Genomic DNA, 8,907 nt, shown 5'->3' on the forward strand with positions numbered 1-8,907 from the left:
ATAAAAAAAAGTTTTGCTTCTTGATGTTGGTGGGGTTCACAAGAAGGACTTAAAGGAATTTTCTGAATCCCTGAAATTATTCTGTGTCTTTATTATATTGTGGGTAATATGAACATTTGCATTTTATGAAACAGATATGGAAAACTGGAGATCTGAGAATTTTGCTAAGTATAAATAATAATTTGTATTTTTTATTTATAGTTGCATAGAAAATTACCGCAGACTTACCAACATAGCATAGTATCAACTACTACTTTACAGTTTCTGTAAGTGTTATATACAGCATAAAAGATATGTTCTGCACTCAGAGTATCCTGAGGCTGAAATACAGATGTCATTCTAATCTTCAGTTTGGTGGAAAATATGAGTGAATTAATTCCTTGACGTTTTCAAACTGGAAATCTTTTCATTTTTTCTCTTTCTCTTTTTAAATTTCCTGCCGTGGACAACTCTCAGCTCATCAAGTTTAGTTTTAGTTCCTCGATGACCTCTATCACATAGAAATCTTTCCACATTTAAAATATTTGTTCTCAAATTTCTTTCAACAGCCAAAGAAAAACTTCTGCTTTAGAATATCTGATGTTGTTAGGTCAGTCCCACCAGGTATCTAAAAACAAACTGATTAGGAACTTCAATTACAACTGAAAATTGATTTTTATAGTAGCTAGACTGTTTTTGATGGAATAAACAGAGGCCAGCAAACCTGAACTGAAAGGATTTTATAATAGTAGCTACCACATAACTGGATAAGAAACAAGGCATAATAAATAATTTTAAGATGATTCAGTGATATTATGTTGCCAACAAAGTTTACTACAAGAATCATAAAAGGAATATTTTCAGGGTGAAATTAAATGACCCTATGTGGAAGCCAGACTGTACAGGAAGGATGTAGTAGCAACAGAATTTGTAAATATAGTAGTTAATGTAAAAGATTATTTTAAGTGTCTGTTAATAAGCACAAGAGACATGAGGATAATAGCACCAAGGGTTAGTTGGGTAAAATGTAATTATAGTGATGGTTATTATACATTTTGCAAACTAACACAATTTGTAAAAAACTATGACAAATTTCTTATATAATCACTAGAATAACCATTTAAAACTAATTAAAATTTATAGCTAAAATACAAAATGTTGATATAAATGTGAGGACTAACGTATTTTTGATTAATTAAAAGAAGACAGGAAATAAGGAAGAAAGTAGCAAGCTAGGAGAAATTATAGAACTGCAAAATGGCACACCTAGACACAACTATATCAATACAACAACATTAAATAGAAATAGAGTAGCACTATAGCACTATCCTCCCGTTGTTCATCAATTTCCTCAAGAGGACACCAGTAACGTCTTCATTGTGAGATTTGTTACTCTTTTTGGCATATCGAATACGCCACGGGGAGCTTGCCAGGCTCTGCCGTGTGGCTGGGATACTCTTGGTAGCTTGCTGGGCTCTCAGAGAGAGGTGGAAGAATCGAACCCAGGTCAGCCACGTGCAAAGCAAACACCCTACCGGTTGTGCTATCGCTCCAACCCATTAAATATAAATAAGTAACTCAATTGAAATGCATAAATTTCAGAATACCTTTTAAATGTCCTGTATATGTGTGGTTTAGAAAAGAAATATTTTAAATATAAAGAATAAACGTATAGGGGCTGGAGCAATAGCACAGCAGGTAAGGCATTTGTCTTGCACGTGGCCAACCCAGGTTCGATTCCCAGCATCCCATATGATCCCCTGAGCACCGCCAGGAGTGATTCCTGAGCGCAGAGCCAGGAGTAACCCCTGTGCATCGCTGGGTGTGACCCCAAAAGCAAATAAATTAATTAATTAATAAATAAATAAATAGACTTATGTCTTAATTGCAGAAAATTTACTCATCACAAAGATATAAGGTCCTCCCGTTGTTCATCGATTTTCTCGAGCAGACCCAGTAACGTCTCCATTGGAGACTTTGTTGTTACTGTGTTTGGCATATCAGTACGTCATGGGTAGCTTGCCAGGCTTTGCCTTGAGGGCCAGATACTCTCGGTAGCTTGCCGGGCTTTCCGAGAGGGGCAGAGGAATCAAACTCCGGTCGGCCATGTTGGCTACGTGTAAGGCAAACACCCTACCCGCTGTGCTATCTCTCCAGCCCATCATAAAGATATAACACTCCTAAAAGTCTGTGCTCCCAATAGCATATGTTAAAAATAAATTTCATAGCTGAAAATAAATAAAGCCACTAACATAGTTGAAGATTTAAATTCTCCTCTCATAGTAGTTCATGAAAGAAGAGATAATATTAAAAATTGGATTTTAATAACTAGGTCAAATTGAAAATACTAGAGTACTACAAATTGTCAATACTAAAATATTCAATAAGTGTGAAATACATATTTATAAAAATGTTTCTTATTCTGGTTACCATGGTTTACAAATTAATTTTAGTAAGATTTTATTAATAAACTATTCCAGCCCCATACCCTCCACAAGGTATCCACTACCTTCCACCATGGTCTCAGGGTCCTTCACCTACCCTTACCACCCCCATAAGAGTCCTACTGAAGACAAGTTCTCAGTTCTGTTGCCTTCGTGCATTTGTTATTCCCCTTTTCTGTCTCTTCATGTCCGTTATTTATTTCTCCATAAACCAAGTATTCTGTATCTGTCCTTCTTCTGACTGAATTAATTCAGGATGATACTCTCCAGCTCCATCCATGTGTCATATTTCTTGATTTCATGATTTTAATTTTTCTTGTAGCTTATTAGTATTTTGTTGTGTTTATGTACCACTGTTTCTTTGTCCAATTCTCTGATCGTGGACACTTCGGTTGTCTCCAGTTTTTGGCTATTTCGAATAGTGCCAGAATAATGTAAGGTGTGTAAATATCTTTTCTAAATCGAGTTTTGAACTCTTGGGTAGATTGCCAAAGTGGAATTTCAAGTAAATATGGAGGCTTAATTTGTACTTGACTTGTTCATGGCAAACCCTGCTTCCATCCAAGGGGTTCCATAGTCATAGTACCTCAAATACTGTGAGGCAAGAACAATGAGTATAGAGAAAGGGATAGCCCCTTAGCCTGGCCAACAGTGACCCAACCATCAGTCACACCCCATAAAAAGAAAACGGAAATAAAGTTGTAAGTTCTAAGAACAATTATATCTAAATCCAAATGGTAATAATAAGAAGTCTCAGAAAAGTCACTGTGCACTACTTCATACAGAAATAGAAGGTAGCAGAGGATTCTGGGAGAGGAACACAAGCATAGTTATTCCAAGTGCCAGGAAGTAGGAGTAATTTGTCTTGTGTGGAAGAAATAAGAATTTATTCTCTTTGTTTTGAGGCCACATCTAACAGTGATTAGGGCCACTACAACTTTGGCACTCTGGGGTTACTTCCAGCAATTCCTGGGGGACATCAGTGTCCAGGATTGGACCTGGCCTTGTGGATTCAAAATATAAGTTCCAGACTTTCTCAGTGCATTTTAAAGAGAATTTTCAAACAATAATGAATTTATGTCAACTTAGCTTTTTATTGCACCAGCAACTGTAAAATATGCCAGTAATAAAATATTCTTTTAAAATATTTTACATCTAAGTTCTAAAGTAATTGCTAATATTATTGAATTATCATGACTTTTCAACTGCCCTCACCCTCATATGAATGTAATATCCAGCAAGAAGGTAAATACATTGATATTATGATGACTGATTTAACCAACTATTGGATATGATTAACACAATTGGTGGAGTATAAAAATAGGAGAATCTATTTGGACATATTCCTTAGAATGTTCTTTATGAAATAGTATAGGAACATATATTTTTAGGGTACTAATTATAATAGTATGCAACGATTTGGATATAACAGTAAACAGTAATGTTATAATCATATAAACACAGGCTGTTGGTGTTAAATTTAATATCAATTAATCTGACATTATAGAAAAATTAAATATGTATACCTAGTAGAGTGTAGTTGTTAACCAGTGAAAAATGGTATAAGTGACAAAAAGATAAAAGGTAGTAGGGGTCTAGAGCAATAGCACAGTGGGTAGGACATTTGCCTTGCACGCGGCTGACCCAGGTTTGAGTCCCAGCATCCCATATGGTCTCCTGAGCACTGCTAGGAGTGATTCCTGAGTGCAAAGCCAGGAGTAACTCCTGAGCATCGCCGGGTGTGACCCAAAAAGCTAAAAAAAAAGAGGTGGTAGAAAGGCAAAGATTAGCACTGTAGCACTGTCATCCCGTTGTTCATCCATTTGCTCAAGCAGGCACCAGTAACATCTCTATTTGTCCCTGTCGCATGCTACTGTAGCTCAATGGCATCTGCTCGCTCCAGGAACATGAAGTGAGTCTTCTTGTTACTGTTTTTGGCATATGGAATATGCCACGGGTAGCTTGCCAGGCTCTGCCATGAGGGGAGATATTCTTGGTATCTTGCTGTGCTCTCTAAGAGGGATGGAGGAATCAAACCCGGGTTGGCCACATGCAAGGCAAACACTCTACCCGCTGTGCTATTGCTCCTGTGCTGGTTATGAAAGGAAAAGTAATAGTAACCTGGACTAGGGAAGTCACTGGGAAACCAAAGCAAACTAGGACAGTCTAGGTTGGACAATATAGTAGATGCTGTAATGGAGATGCATGACTGAAAGACTGCTCTCCATTATCTTCTCTCCATTATCTCACAGCATCTTGTACTTTTTATCAATATACTCAACAGTTTCTTGTTCACACTATTATGATACTTACCAGAATCATTTGGGGCTGGAGCGATAGCACAGCGGTAGGGCGTTTGCCTTGCACGCAGCCAACATGGCCGACCCGAGTTCGATTCCTCCGCCCCTCTCGGAGAGCCCGGCAAGCTACCGAGAGTATCTCGCCCGCACGGCAGAGCCTGGTAAGCTCCCCGTGATGTATTCGATATGCCAAACACAGTAACAACAAAGTCTCCAATGGAGACGTTACTGGGCCCGCTCGAGCAAATCGATGATCAATGGGAGGGCCTTTACTTTACTTTACTTTACTTACTTTACCAGAATCATTTATAGCTTGTCACTTGTATCACTTTTCATTCTGTTGATCATCAATTAAATGGTCTGATTGTTTTTTCACGGACCCGGTGAGGTGAGGGTTGGGGGAACAAGCCCCGAGGGGCTTTCGCTCCTTGTGTCAAGTGCCTGGCTGTGCACCAGTCGGGTGTAACCCATTCCGGGAACAGTGCTAGGTGGGGAGTTTGACTGGGGCAGTGCACCCATCAAATGGTAACTGAAGATAAGATTAAGTATAGGTAAAGGTAAAGGTAAAGGCCCTCCTGTTGATCGTCGATTTGCTCGAGCGGGCCCAGTAACGTCTCCATTGGAGACTTTGTTGTTACTGTGTCTGGCATATCGAATACTCTCGGTAGCTTGCCGGGCTCTCCGAGAGGGGCGGAGGAATTGAACTCGGGTCGGCCATGTTGGCCGCGTGTAAGGCAAACGCCCTACCGCTGTTTATTTTTCTTATGAAGTGGAACCATCACTGTCACTGTCCTCCCATTGTTCATCGATTTGCTCGAGCGGGCCCAGTAACGTCTCCATTGTGTCAGTTGTTACTGTGTTTGGCATATTGAATACGTCACGGGTAGCTTGCCAGGCTTTGTCGTGAGGGCAAGATACTCTAGGTAGCTTGTCAAGCTCTCCAAGAGGGGTGGAGGAATCGAACTCAGGTCGGCCATGTTGGCCACTTGCAAGGTAAATGCCCTACCCGTTGTGCTATGAAATGGAAACCAAATAGAAAACATAAAAGTAGAAGTATAATTATAGTTAACATTTCAAAGATGACTAGTGGTAAACCTGAGAATGAGGACACAATTATATTGGGGGAGTTGTGCAAGAATTTATATAAACTCAACATTCTTTTTTTTAAATTTTTATTTATTTTTTATTTTTATTTTTTTATCATTTTTTTATTAGTGAAACACCATGAGGTACAGTTATAGACTTATAAATTTTTGTGCAAAAAAATGGAACGCTTCAAGAATTTGCGTGTCATCCTTGCGCAGGGGCCATGCTAATCTTCTCTGTATCGTTCCAATTTTAGTATATGTGCTGCCGAAGCGAGCACTAAACTCAACATTCTTTCATCTAGAACAGCAGGATGTCAATAGACATGGCCAAGTGGAATTAATAATTGACAGAAACACATATTACTTGAGAAATATAGATGCCTAGGTTGTGGCAATGGCTCAAAGATCTAGACTACATGCTTTAATACCTGGCTCTACATGATCCTCAAGATACATCTGAGTGTATTCCTGGTGACCAATATACCACTAGACCAGAGCAGAATCTCATCCCCAGACTCAAGCTCTGACTCTTCAGGCCTGCACAGCCTGGCCGACTATCACTGGAAGTAGACTCTAGGCCACAAGCATGTCTTTGGACACCATCACCCCCAAAGAAATATTGTGATTCTAGCAGAATAAGTAAAAATATTGATCAGGTTAAAAGTGTTTGTCACAAGGCTAGGGGATAGCTCAATAGCTATAAAACTTGCCTTGCAAGAGTGAGCAGTGAACTCAATACCCAATTTCATCTCATGCATGGAGCACAATCCTAGTGGCTCTGCTGTTTATATCCTAGATGACACAAGAGTTTTTTAGCCACCTTGAAACCAGGTATATGTGGACCCTGCATGTAAAAGGTGCAATCTTTGGCAAACACTATAACTCAAATTACTTGTGAGTACCACTGTCAGGAGTGCAACTCCTGTGAGCACATGTGGTGTGAATACCACAAACTAATGTGAAGTCCCTAACCAGCACCACCGCCATCATATGTGTGAAAACCAACACCAATCAGGTTTATGAGTCTGGGCATCAGAACAAAAATGTCAACAGAGGAAAAGGGAGAGTGATTTTCATTTGGTACCAGGTTGAAGATGGTCATGGAAGTATTGCTTTTTCTGTGTAGATAAGCCACTCTGTGCCATTTGATACTTTCTCCTGGTATTTAATCATATTTACTTACTAAATTTTCTGGAGATGCAAGATTTAACAACAAACTTTATAAAGAAAACATACTATAACAGTTTATCTAAGAATTCATCAAAATTGTTGATGAACTCCCTTTTAAGGGAGTTAGCATACCTCTGCAACTAATGTAATAATATCATAGCCAGACTAATGTTTCTGGTTGTTTCTGGCACTCAGTGATTGAGAATGAATGGCCACTTGCAAGGTAAATGCCCTACCTGCTAAGATTTTCTTCAATTCCACAATGGCATATACTATGCCACCTCACTGTTTAGAATGCCATGCTTTTCATAGGGTCTGGGGAAGAAACATAGCATATAAATCTTAGCAATATAACTTACTAGCTTTGAATTCTTCAAGATAACTCCTATCAAAAAATCATTTGATATGAAGGATTTAATATAGAGAAACTGTTAAGTATTTCTTGTTCAATTTTTATACAATGTACAAATATCCCAACTAAAGTCTTTTTAAAATGGCATCCTTATAATTATAAATTTGTTGCTATTAAATAACAACTATGCCAGTTATAGAACAACAAAAGTAATACCTATGTTGGATAAGATAGTACAACTGGTAGGGTTCTTGACTTGTATGCACTCGACTCAGGTTCAATCCAAGTACTTCATAAGATCTCCTGAGCACAGCCAGCAGTAATTCCTGAGTGCAGAACCTGAAGTAACTCCTGAGCACTGTCTGGTGTAGCCCCAAAATTCCAAAAGTAAATAGTGCCTTTACATCTACTAAGCTATTATGAAACAAATTTCCCTCTATTCACTTTATGTTACAACCACAACCTTTAAAAGGAACACAAGCAGTGGCAGAACACAAAACCCTTTTATGGATGAAAGACGATCAAGAACAGCTTTGTAAATCTGTAATTCATGGTGATTCAATTAAAAAATAAAAACTTTTATGGATAAGGTTCTAACTCATAGCATATCTGGTGTTTTTTTAATAGTTGTAAGTTTTATAATCAAGATTATTTTATCTCCTGTAATTAAAACTGGTATGATCCATGGTCCTGATGCTATGAATATTGAAGGAAATCACTGTGGGCTTTTCTTTCCTTGTACAGTTATCATTCCCTTCTTTCTCTTACCTTTTGCTATATTTTTCAGCTATCCTACTTGTTTTCTTTTCTTTCTTTGGGGGTGGGATGGGCCACACCCAGTAATGTTCAAGGTTTACTCCTGGATCTGCACTCAGGAATTACTGCTAGCTGTTCTCAGGATACCATGTGGGATGGCAAGGATCAAACACAGGTTGGCAACATGAAAGGAAAACACTCTACCCACTGTACTATCACTCTTTCCCCTTTTACTTTTTTCTTCACCTCTTTATCTACAAAGGTAATTTTGAATGTACTCAACTACTCAACTATATCAAATGGGTTGCTGGCAATTATTATTTTTCAAGACAGAATCTTTTATTATTTTAGTTGGGTAATAAAAAATTGCTTAATTTTCATCTTTTATTTTCACTTTACTATAACCTATCTTTTTATATCTCATGACTTTCTTCATTCCAGTACTCTATAATCATTCATAATTTCTTTGACACGATTCAAACTGTGTGTTAACTTTACTTTTCTGTTACCTTTACCTTTTCCCATTGTGCCTGATTTGCAAGTTCTTGTGGTTGCCCTTCAAAATAGTTATTTTCTAACTAATTTACTTTTTATGTATGATATAAAAGAAATAATACAGTTGTTTAAGAAAATAAACTTGAACGTCTTGCCATGTCTAAGCAAACAAACTACAAATGAGATATGGTTTAATAGAAAAGCCCAGTCCCTCAAAAGTGAGTTGTCATTGAGGAGTGGAAATAGGTATGTGATCTGAAGGAACCTACTAGTCAAAATCAACACTAGTTGATTTCAATACTAGTGTCTAGTTATTCTTTGTA

The 8,907-nt window shown here is 37.9% G+C and overlaps 1 non-coding gene across 1 annotated transcript; it reads right to left on the reverse strand.

Moving 5' to 3' along the window:
* Positions 1–5,982: 5,982 nt before the first annotated feature.
* Positions 5,983–6,089, reverse strand: LOC130034339 (U6 spliceosomal RNA). The gene has a single exon (XR_008794105.1). It is a non-coding gene; the product is annotated as a U6 spliceosomal RNA (small nuclear RNA).
* Between the last annotated feature and the right edge of the window lie 2,818 nt (positions 6,090–8,907).

This window comes from Sorex fumeus, unplaced genomic scaffold (assembly GCF_029834395.1).
Source record: "Sorex fumeus unplaced genomic scaffold, SorFum_2.1 ptg000058l, whole genome shotgun sequence".
Taxonomy (NCBI): Eukaryota; Metazoa; Chordata; class Mammalia; order Eulipotyphla; family Soricidae; genus Sorex; species Sorex fumeus.